This window comes from Topomyia yanbarensis, chromosome 2 (genome assembly GCF_030247195.1).
Source record: "Topomyia yanbarensis strain Yona2022 chromosome 2, ASM3024719v1, whole genome shotgun sequence".
Taxonomy (NCBI): Eukaryota; Metazoa; Arthropoda; class Insecta; order Diptera; family Culicidae; genus Topomyia; species Topomyia yanbarensis.
In genome coordinates, this window is record NC_080671.1 from 11,151,305 (window position 1) to 11,163,314 (window position 12,010).

The 12,010-nt window shown below is 41.2% G+C and overlaps 1 protein-coding gene across 14 annotated transcripts in view; it reads left to right on the plus strand.

Moving 5' to 3' along the window:
* Positions 1 to 12,010, plus strand: part of LOC131682355 (uncharacterized) — a 184,867-nt gene that overhangs the window by 14,683 nt on the left and 158,174 nt on the right. The window lies entirely within an intron of this gene.

The window sequence follows — 12,010 nt, forward strand, 5'->3', positions numbered from 1 at the left end:
TTCTTGCTTCTGCGACTCACTCATCTCGACAGATTACTAGGGCATAGTATAGTAGAAGTTTCCTTTGTTTTTCAGACAAGGAATACAATATAAAAGTAACTTTATTTGTCGTTCGCTTCCCATAGGCTGGGACAGAAGCATAAACCACACTGAATTTCATAACCATTGATTTTGGTTGTTGGAAACAGCAATCTTTTAACTTTATCTCAAATCAAACGAGCTACAAGCTAAAGTCGCTGATAAGGGATGATCCATAAAGGACGTAGCATTTTTTGAGTGATTTTTAACAGCCCTCTCCCCTATCGTAGCATTTCGTCACAAAATTCTATATACCCCCCTGATAATTACGTAGCTTGACGGTAACCCTCACCCCCCTCGTTGTCCCCGTAAAGATCTAAAAAAAATCAAAAACGATGTTAGTTAGATGAAACGGGTAAGATTGTCGTGACATCAGGTCAACCCCTATTCCCCTTTAAAAAAGTTACGTAGCATGACATGACCCCCTACCCCCCTGTTGTCACACATCATCACAAAATACAAAACTCCCCCCTCCCCCATATAATGCTACGTCATTTATGGATGGTCCCTAATAATGTTTTTGAAATTTATTTTCAAAACATTTCGGGAGGGGCTTTAGCCCCCTAGCCCCCCCTCTAGCTACGTGCCTGGTTGCTGACAAGCGATAATTTTCCGTTGCAAAGCATGGACAATCATAATTTATGTCAATGTAGTTACGGTGATGGCAAAAGGTGTTAAACAGTTGATTCAAGGTTTTTTTTGTATTGAAACAAATAATTTGATGTAAATTGTCTATATAGTTATTCCTTCAATATCAACACTAGTGCTGTGCGGTTGCGATGTTCTCGGCTAGAAATCGTTTATAGAGGTAGCCTATGAAAAGAGTTTATAACTACTAGAGTAAGCAAAGCGCTACTGTGTCCATGTATTCACGGACTGAAACATGGGGTCTCGCTCTATCCCAATTCTTTGACATGTGTGTACCCGGGGCAATATGTATCAAACTAATGGGACTAACATATGTAAGAGCGAGATAATAATCCATCAGTATTAACAGCGGTATGCGACCTCTAGTAGTTATAATCTGTTTTAGCCTATGCAGGAATCAGGAATCAGTAGCGTCTGGCTCAAATGGCACGTTCCCCATGTTGATCGGAGATTTGTGCCTTGCCAAGAATCGTCTTTTCATCATTTTCCTGATGGGAAGGATTGGGGAAGTGGTAAGGTTAGGGGTAAGGAAAACAACGACACATAACAATTAAAACAGAGCATTCTGCACCCCCGGAGTGATGCTGAACGATCTGCAGGTGCTACAACAGCAGGAATAAAACTTCCAACCCCCGGAGGGATTTAGAACCTCTACTCAAACAGTGAGCGGGTATATCAACACCCTCGAGGGGATATTGAGATAACAGAACGACAACACCCCCGAAGAGATATTGTCATTCAAATACGGCTAAAAAACTATAGCTCTTTACCACACTGGGTTAGGAACAAAAGCATAAAAATTTCAGCTCTCTGTACATAGGTTCATCTATGTATGGAGAACCAAAAATCCGGATGCGCAATTGCATTAATACAGGGAAATTGCATATCAAATGATATGATGTTCCGTAATCGGATTCACAAAAGATCACATGAATAATACTCAGCGCGCTGAATAGTAGCCATGTGATAATTGAGTTTGCAATGTCCAGCCAGTGCCCTGACCAGAATACTGCAGTTGTGCTTGGAAAAATGCAACAAATTTCTTGACATTTTCGGACTCACATCCGGCAGAAAAGCCTTTGTTTGAACGCAAGTTTGCAAGCTACGCCAATGGTTGGCATGTTCGAATGCAGCCCAAGAGCGAATCTTGTGCTTTATCCAACTTATTGACAGTGGTAGAACTGGTTCTGGACCAACGAAATCAGTCGCAGCGCCAGCTCTAGCCAATTCGTCCGGCCATTCATTTCCAGTAATACCGGAATGACCGGGTACCCATAGAAGGTAGATAGCATTTGAAATGCTAAGTTCTTCGATTTGAGTTCGACATGCGATTACTAATTTCGATCTCGAATCTGCCGAACTAAGTGCTTTCAGGACAGCCTGACTGTCAGAGCAAAAATAGTTTCTTTTACCGCAAATTCCCTGTTGAAGTGCGGATTGTACGCCACACAGAATCGCAAAGATTTCTGCTTGGAATACGGTACAGTATCTACCAAGCGAATGAGATTGGTTTAATCTGATCTCATGACAATAGACACCAGCACCGGCTCGGCCCTCCAACAAAGAACCGTCCGTATAACAAACTACGTATTCTTCAAGTTGTCGCTCCATCCAGCCAGACAGCCATTCCTCACGAAGAGGAATTCTCACATTGAAAGTTTTAGAAGGAAAACTACATGTGAGTGTAAGGTCGCTGGGAGCAAGTGTATATTCATCCCAAGTAACCATTTGGGGCCACAGTCTTGTGTGGCTAGTTACACGATCTATTGGGTTTCTGTTCCAGAGCCCAGTAACCTTAAGACGGTATGCACAAGAAAGTGCTTCTTGTTTCAAAAACACATGTAGTGGTTTTATGTTCAAGAGTGCCTCGAGAGCAGCAGTAGGTGTTGTCGAGAACGCACCAGTCATCGCCATCAAGACCATCCTCTGAAGATGGTTTAACTTTGATTGGATTGTCGTGACTCCTTCCTTCTGCCACCAAACAAGGCACCCGTATGGCAGTATTGGTCTAACAATTGTTGTGTAGATCCACTGAATGTACTTGGGTTTGAGTCCCCAGGATTTGCCGAAAGCCCGTCTACATTGGCCAAAGGCCATGCAAGCTTTCTTGATCCTGAAATCGATGTGAGCTGTCCAATTAAGTTTTGAGTCGAGAATTACCCCAACGTACTTAACTGGATCTTCGACAATAATTTCAGAGTCAAAAAACTGCAATGGCGAGCTCCGGTTGTAATCCTTCGTTGCGTGAAAAGCACCATTGAGGTTTTATTTGGATTAACTGATAGTCCAACATGAAGACACCACCGCTCAACAACACATAAGGCTTGTTGCATCAAATCAAAAAGTGTGTTAATGCAAATACCGGTGATCATTATATGATAATCATCGGCGAAACCATACGTCGGAAACCCAAGCTCATTTAGTTTTCTCAACAAGCTATCGGCGACAAGGTTCCATAGAAGTGGTGAAAGCACACCACCTTGAGGACATCCGCAGACACTCAGTTTCCTCATCTCTACTTGTCTTAACGATGAGCACAGATGTCGGTTGCTAAGCATTGCGTGTATCCAGTTCGTGATATATGAAGGTACTCCATGATCTCGTGCTGCTTCCAAAATGGATTCGAAAGACACGTTGTCAAAAGCACCTTCAATATCGAGAAAAACTCCTAAACTTGATTGCTTTTGTGAAAAAGCTTTTTCAATGTTGTAGACAACATTGTGTAACAGGATGGTAGTAGACTTCCCCCGCTGATATCCATGTTGCATTGCATGCAGCGGGTGCTCGCCCAAGCTACCATCCCGAATGTAGTGGTCGATTAAACGTTCCACTGATTTGAGAAGGAAGGAGGTCAGACTGATCGGTCTAAAGCTCTTTGCCTCCTCATAAGTGACGCGGTCACCTTTGGGAATGAATTTGACAGTTATTTCCATAACTGACATACTTCAACCCGCCGGATGCCACGCGGCCTCCAGGCTGGTTTTGTCCGGAGAAAGATATTAGAGTTATCAACCTCCTAGTGGACCACAGCCAGTTACTGGGGAGTTTGCCCGGCTCTTCCCAGGCTCCGTTCGCCATTGAGAATATTTTAAACCCCCTCAACAATTTTACCCATAGCACGGGTCGCATGACACTATGGAATTGGGGTTCCCTGTTTGGTGTTACCACCGGAACAGGTAGTGCGTAGTGTATTTCTTAGCCGGTTGAAACAACCACTACCGACACTACACGGCTTATCTAGGCTGTTCGGAGAAAGAAGCTGACATTGATGGACAGCTCCCATAGATGGCCGAACAGCCGGCGGTAAGAGCGAGATAATAATCCATCAGTATTAACAGCGGTATGCGACCTCTAGTAGTTATAATCTGTTTTAGCCTATGCAATGCTAATCTGTAATTGTCCAGACCAATTGATCATAGAAACCTAAACATTTGAGGATAACATGTAGGTTCACATGGTATAATACCTACCACACCCGATTGCAAATCGGATTCAGCACGGTATCTTGGTTAATTTTATCTAAACAAAAGCAAATTTTGCAATCAAGTTTTGGGTGAAAAAGTTGTGTTTTATGAATTTCAATTTTCGGTACGAAAACCGAATTACGCATATGAGGCCCTCCCCAAGGTTTAGGGGTTTGACGGTATTGCAAACATCATCAAGCATCAATTACTTTAAGATGGGTACTGCATTACGCCTCGATAGTGGTGCATCGAGGAGACCGAGAGGGCTTATGCGCCTTTTTTATGTTATACGTCTTTTCATACTCCGCACCAGCGCATACCAACGCTAAACCACTGGTCTATGCGCGGTGGCGTGGCCGACTGGCGGATCGACGTAGATTGACTTTTGCTGTGTGCCATGTTTGCAAATATTGTTCTATTGGTGATATTCGTATACGGGGCTCACGGAGGGAGTCATTGTGTGTCCATTTATCGGTCGACTTCGTCATCGTGCATATACCAATTAAATTAATTTAATAATTAAATTAATTTAATAAAGTAGAATAAGTAGAAACCTATTAGTTGTAGCTTTGTGATAATCGTAGTTTTTCGTACTAGTGTACAACTGTTATGTGCTAGTCGTATGTGTATCTATGTATGTATTCGTCTGAGTATTTGTGACAGTTGGGTCAGGGAATTGATGCAGAACTGACGTATATGATAGAATAGTGGCTAATTCTTCTGGTGATCAATCTGAGCATTTTGTTCTATTCATTAGGGAAAGTCGGGCTGGATAAATTAGGGTAAAATAAATTTACCGACGCACGTTAGTCATCCATTCCCGGCCAGCATAGCATGATGAAAGTCTAACAGCATGCAATTGTCGGTAATGATAAATATACAACATTTGCTGCATTTAGACGAGTTTGATTGCATGTTACATGTGTTTTTCTATTCTACTTCATTGGTCTGTTTTTTCTGTGCATCTATTAGTTTGCTTTTCTTTTATTTATGTATACCAAAATAGTATTGTTCAATTTATACACTTCTAGTCAAGCTCTTTGCATCTTTTTTCTTTATTCAGCATGTTATGATTCCTTTTATTAGTATATCTCTGCTATACGCTATCTATACTCATATAGGCACAAAGGCTCGTGGCCTTCGCGATAACACAAAACTGGCCACAAACGCGACCATGCAATTGCAATAATCCACATATACTTACGCCCGCGATTTCGCCTACATGAAAACACCCCAGTAATTAAGTAAACGTGGCATCTTTAAACTTCCATACGCGGTCTCAAACATTAACCCACCACTCGCGCAATCATGAAACGGTCACGTCCGAAAGTTTTACCAGCCTGGACTAATGCCTTCAGTTGAACCAATCAAAAAAGTGACACTCATATTCACTAAACAACACGTTCCATGGTGACATGAACTAGAACTCAAGTGATATGGGGAAACGGACTACTATCTGTATCATACACTAAAAATTAAGCTTCAGATTCACGGTCCGCGCGCGATCAAACAAAAATACACAATCCGTCATTATAAAATCGAAGTTATACACGCGAAGTCACATACACGTGACAAACACGTTAATATACAAATGCTTGAGCCCTTCGCTATCATCCCCGGCATCTACATCGGCGATCTAGTAAACATGATCGCATCCCAGTGATAAAGTGAATGTCTCAGCTCCTATAAATTTTCAAACGCGGTCTCAAGCGTGAACCTAAAAACTCCCGCACTCGCACGATCATGAATCGGTCACTTCCGGATGTTTCTATCCTTGATATCAGCAGACTATGTCCATGCCTTCAATTGGATCAATTAAAAAAAGAAAGCTCTCATATACACTGGACACCACGTTACATGGCGACATGACCAAGGACTCCAGTGATATGGGGTAACTTACTCTCTGTCAGAATGTGAATTGTACACCAAAAACTAACTATCAAAATGAAGGTCCGCGCGACCATCCAAGAACGCACGCGTATATAGGAAATGCCACACGGTTACAAAATCCAGTCTTGTACACGCGAAGTCACATGAACGCGAGCACACGTGACAAACACGTTAACGTACGAACGCTTAAGCCCTTCGCGATTAACAACGCTCACCAACGTTCGCGATCGCGCAAACTTAATAACTCTCCGGTAATAAGGAGAACGTTTTAGCGCTCGCGAAGTTTCAAACGCTGTCTCAAACACGAACCTACAAACGTCCGTTTTCGCGCGCTCATGAATCGGTCACGTCCGGAAACCATTACTCTCTGTCCTAATAACTTACGTCCATACATTCAGTAGGACCAAAAAAAAAATAAAGCACATATCCACTAGACAACACGTTCCATGGCGACATCAGCGGGCACTCTAGTTTATAGAAGATCTCACACTATTTCAGCATCTTAGAAGTACACCAAAAAATAAAGTATTAGACTCACGGTCCGTGCGCGATTATCCAAGAACACATGCGAATATGCGAAAGGCATACGGTTATAAAATAGAATTTATACACGCGAAGTTATATACACGTTAGCACACGAGACATACAAACGCACACGCGATCGAAGACGTTAACTACAAATGCTCGAGCTCTTCGCGATGATACACGTGATCGCGAGTCCCTAGGCCCGCACATACCTAAACCGTACAATGAATATCACATTCAGAATCACGGCCCGCTACAATTGGCCTAATGCAGTGTTTTATTGGGCGACATTGCCTGTCTCGTCTGCAAATTGTAGTATGTGATTCTGACGGGGAGCCCTTCCGAGAATCTAGCTCTACAGCTCCAGTAGGACAACTCTCGAAAAAAAAGAAATCGAAAGAAATAGAAAGTCCCAAAAAGTTGATTTTCATAAAAAAAAAATTTCGTGATAACATAAAATCTCAACGTTTCATGCATTTTAAAGATGTTTGGCATCAAAAATACGAATTCGATTTCTGAAATTTCATGGGGTCCCCCCTTTGAAAAAAAATTGAGTTCCGGCTTATATGGGAATTTCATATCTGACCGGACGGTTCAGTCTATATTTCCGGACCCATATAAGCGATCCGTGCGAAAATTTACAGACATCTGATGGGATAATATAGCTATTATTTGGGACTAAGTTTGTGAAAATCGGCCCAATCATTTCTGGGAAACTGATATGAGTTTGCTAGTTTTGAAAGATGGCCGCTTTTCCAGGGCACTTCCGGAACCGTCTATGGTGGTCAATGTAGTCAACGAAAGTTTGTTTGGCCGTTGGTGACCTAGAATTGCAAATTTAAGTTGTTTGAGAGACATTTTAGCGAAATTTTTACCTTTTTTGCTTTCATCGGAGTATCGGTTTGAATCACAATTTGCTATGTGATCGCACGCCATAACCCGTAACTCCGGAACCGGACATTTTAGCAATTTATTAGCCATTTACGGGGACGCAATATCTTTCATTTGAGACTAAGTTTGGTTGATTCGGTCTAGCCATCTCCGATGATGGTGGCCAATGTGACCAACTTGTGTGACTTTGAATGGCTGTTAGTGACCTAGTACTGCAAATCGAAGCAGTTGTGGTCACATTTTGGAAAAATTTTCACCATTATACATTCATTGCAGAATTTATTTAAATCTATATTTTCTACGTGATCGTACTCATCACCCTGTAATTCCGGAACCGGAAGTCGGATCCATTAGAAATTCAATAGCAGCCTATGGAAACGTTGCACCTTTCATTTGGGACTAAGTTTGTGAAAATCGGTTAAGCCATCTCTGAGAAAAGCGAGTGAGATTGTGTTCGCGTACACACACAGACGCACATACACACACATACATACACAATGTGACTAATTTTCTTTGATTTTGATATACTTTTCTATACGAAAATCCAGTTAACAAATTTTCTACTGCGATTAGAGCTATGTTCACCTGTTAAAACATGTTAAGATATGTGTAAGGAACAACCTTTGATGATATGTGGGCATGTAGGGCCTATCAAATCAGAGTGTAAGTGATTTTCCTATGGAAACATAGCAAAAACACGATTTTTGATTGGAGACACCTCTAAATCATGTTCAAATTAAGCCATTTTTGGCGAAAGTTCTTAAATTCACACCTAGAACAAAAATTTGAGCTGACCCATGTATATTTCAAAACTTTTTCAAAATGTGGAGAGGTCTAATACACATACATACATACACACAGACATTTGCCGAACTCGACGAGCTGAATCGAATGGTATATGTCACTCGGCCCTCCGTTAAAAAGTCGGTTTTCAGAGCAATTGCAATACCTTTCTATTGAGAAAGGCAAAAAGAGAAAATAGTTGCGTATGCTCAAGAAAATATTTTTTTTCATACTTGATATTTAATATTAGGTAAGAAATGAATCATCCCCCCATTATATCGCAAGATATTTAGACATTCTCCCATTGTTCCCTTACGTAATTAGTATTAGGCTACTTATTGCATAATGGATCTATAGTTTCTTCTTTCAATGTGTAAAGTGAAACAAATTCTACATTAAATTTTATTTTTTCCACCACATCATCATTATCGGGTTTTTGATTTTTTCAACAACGAGTCATCAATTGAGTTACCCAAAACCAACAATTTATATTATGTTTGTTTAAAAAATATATAATACTTGATACGCACATCGGTCACATATCTAAGAACTAACGGAATTTTCTCCGCACTTTGTGGGCTATTAATTTGTGTCCAGTTTCTGCGTCTGTATTTTCCCTACTCGTGTGGTATTGGTACTAGCAATCTTCTACACTATAATGGTTGTGCTGTGCCAAGCCAGCCAACATATAAAACAACCGGCTGATATTCACGTTGCATTTGCAGTCGAGTAGTTGAAAGTAGTCGCTCCACAGTCGGTATGCTGCACCACGCTTCCAGTAAGCTCCCGAGATATGTATGTAATGTATGTAGGTGTACCTATGGTTCAATATTATCGTCGGATGCAGAACATTAGAAGATATCGGATGCGGTCGATTTTTGCGCTGTGGATTCGTTACCAGTAACGAGAAACGTGACTCAGTTTGAGATCGTATGTACCTGGCATAGTGCATAGGATTTCGAGTGCAAGCGTTTGTCTGCGTGTGCGCGAGGAAGCATCACCGACGCAACAGAATGATGTGTGCACCCAGTAATAGAGCGAATCTCAAGAATGGCTTTTGAAGAAGCACTTGCAATCGTTACTTCTGTCAACGAGCAATTGCGTAGTTTATGTAGATATAATCCAACTAGTACACAATTTTTGCGTCATATTCAGTGCACAGTTATTAATTCAAAATATCCGATTAATACAATGGAAACACGTGGCATAATGGATGATCCAAGTTACTGTCCACCGATGACGGACAAGACTTAATGAGAGTGGGTGGTTTATTAAAACTCTGAATCACTGGTCGATAGTCGAAAATATGATTAATGAACCATACGATCGATCATAATCTGCAACCGCTGAAAGGTCATTCCGTCAGTGCTTTTCGACAAAGAGAAAGTCATACACCAGGACAGGAACCAAGCACTGAAATTAATTATCTCCCTTCCTTCGCCTTGTGACCCTTGTTGGTGGCCATCGCTGTTCTGCCACAGTCAGGCATGCAAGCGACATTTCTTCGGTGTGAATGGTAAAGAGGAAGCTCTTAGCGTTTTTGCAATGATGCTCACAGTCCGAGACAAAATGCGTCCCAATCCCATGGTAGTAGTTTTAGCACTCGGAAGGTTAGTGCAGTAGTGGTTATATGTGTGCCTGTGCCATCAGTTCGCTTGTTGCGAGCGAGCGCAATAGGACTTTCCGCTGTAGGAATACCATAGGCTATCATGGTGTTGTTTCATCGTGGTATAGTTCCCAGATTCGCATTGAGATTGGCGAAGAAAGGGCGCTAGATTGCATGCTTGGGTTGGTAATATTTTTTTTCTGAAACGGAAGTTGGAAAGAGTCTTATTGGAATTGTTCAAAGCTAATGCTTTCATAAAGGAATTTGAATTCTTTGTTTTTTGTTACAAAATCAAAAAACAGAATATGCACAATTTTGAAATCATCAGAATAAAGCATTCGTTACTATAGTTTAGAGCAATTGATTTTGTACTTGACACCCGAGTTTCCTGGAATGGTGTTGTAGAATTAAGAAGTTCTTAAAGAGCTTATCAGCGGGAAGCAGACAGAAAACCACTCAAATTAGGTCAAACAAAATCAAATCCATCTCTCCTGAGCCATTATCTTGTTCTGTGCATTCTCCGGACCGGTTCTTATGTTTCAAATAAAACAAGCCACCAGTAGAACTTTCACAGGTCTAACAAAGAAGGCAAGCTCCGACGGCTGGAACGAAGTTTTTCTGCTAACCAAGCCCTCGATATTGCCAACACGCCATCGTTAGGCAACACCGAACAACCACGGCACATCTCGACAGACGGTGAAACGACGAAGGAAAATTAATCGATTTTTAGGGGGCTCACCAAACTCCACACCGTCACATCGGTGTGTGTAGGGTAGACCGATTGTGTCAATATCCATGCTGTGGATGGGTTGGATGGAATCTTTCTGGATGCTGAAAGCACCGAGGCCAGACCTGCTACGCTTTCTACCGTATCGAATCAATACGTGACGAACATAAATTTAATTTATTACTTACTAATTTCACCGAGTCTTGTCCGAATAGTCGCGAGATGATTACGAAAGCATTTTGTGTGTATGTGAGAGAGAGGATCTGTGGCCAGGCGTTCGGTGCACAACCGAGCGTACGAGATTGGCATCGGGCTCGAAATGGAAAATCGAACATTTTCCACCCGAGGGTTTTGCCTATATGCATAATTAAAAGAGGCTTTGGTCCGTTCCCGAGTCATCTTTTTGTCTGTATGTTTTGGTGGAATACACTGCGTTAGGAATGGGCAATTGAATGGTTCATTGGAGAGAACACATTCGTTTTTGGTAACCACTGTGCAACCAACTATGACTTGTCCATAGCCTGCACATGCAGACAGGGGAACCGTATTCAGAAATGCACCCTCGCTTGTTTGCGGGTACGTTTTGTTTTTAAGTATGATGGAAGTGGTTGCAGTTTTCCGGATTTAATCATTTGTTTATTTATTCAAGGATGTTGTTGGAAAAAAGGTGCCTGGTATAAAAATATATGTGTCTTTGTTATGAAAGAAACATTTTGTCGTCACGCTGCATACCAGGCGTTATAATTGGGAACAGCTGTTCGGATTTTGAGAAAGTTTTGGAATAAAGCTATTTCGGTTTTGTACACCCTGACAATAGTTTGTTGTATTGGCTTACCAAAACAGATGGAACTCAATCACAAGCAACAATTGAATAAAATTACGTTATTCTCGAGTTTGGAAGATTGATTAAAGCTGGTAGATGGATCAATGGATGGTGACGAGATTCTAGTAGTTAGGATTCCGGAAAGCATATCAAGGAAGGCGTCTCAAAGTGTATAAGTAAATATGCGTTGAATATCTTCCAATCGATCATAATTGTTCATGTTGCAAAGCATCGAACAATACTTCAAATAGGCGACAATATGTGAAAAGTGTTGCTTTAAAGCTAGCTTAAAAATTCATTCCTCTCCGAAATCACAGTGCAGATTTGAGAGATAATAATCATTCAAAAGATTCATTTTCCCTTGAAAAAGATGTTGTGGAACATAGTATAATACTTACAATACTTAATAAAATCGGTTGTCACGGTAAAGATGGACACGTCTATCATTAGGAACCATTCATAAATTACGGAACGCAAAAATTGCCCAAAATTGACTCCCCCTCCCCCCATGTAACAAATTGTCACAAATTTCTTTATCCCCCCCTCCCCTATTACGTAACAAATTCCTTGAAAAT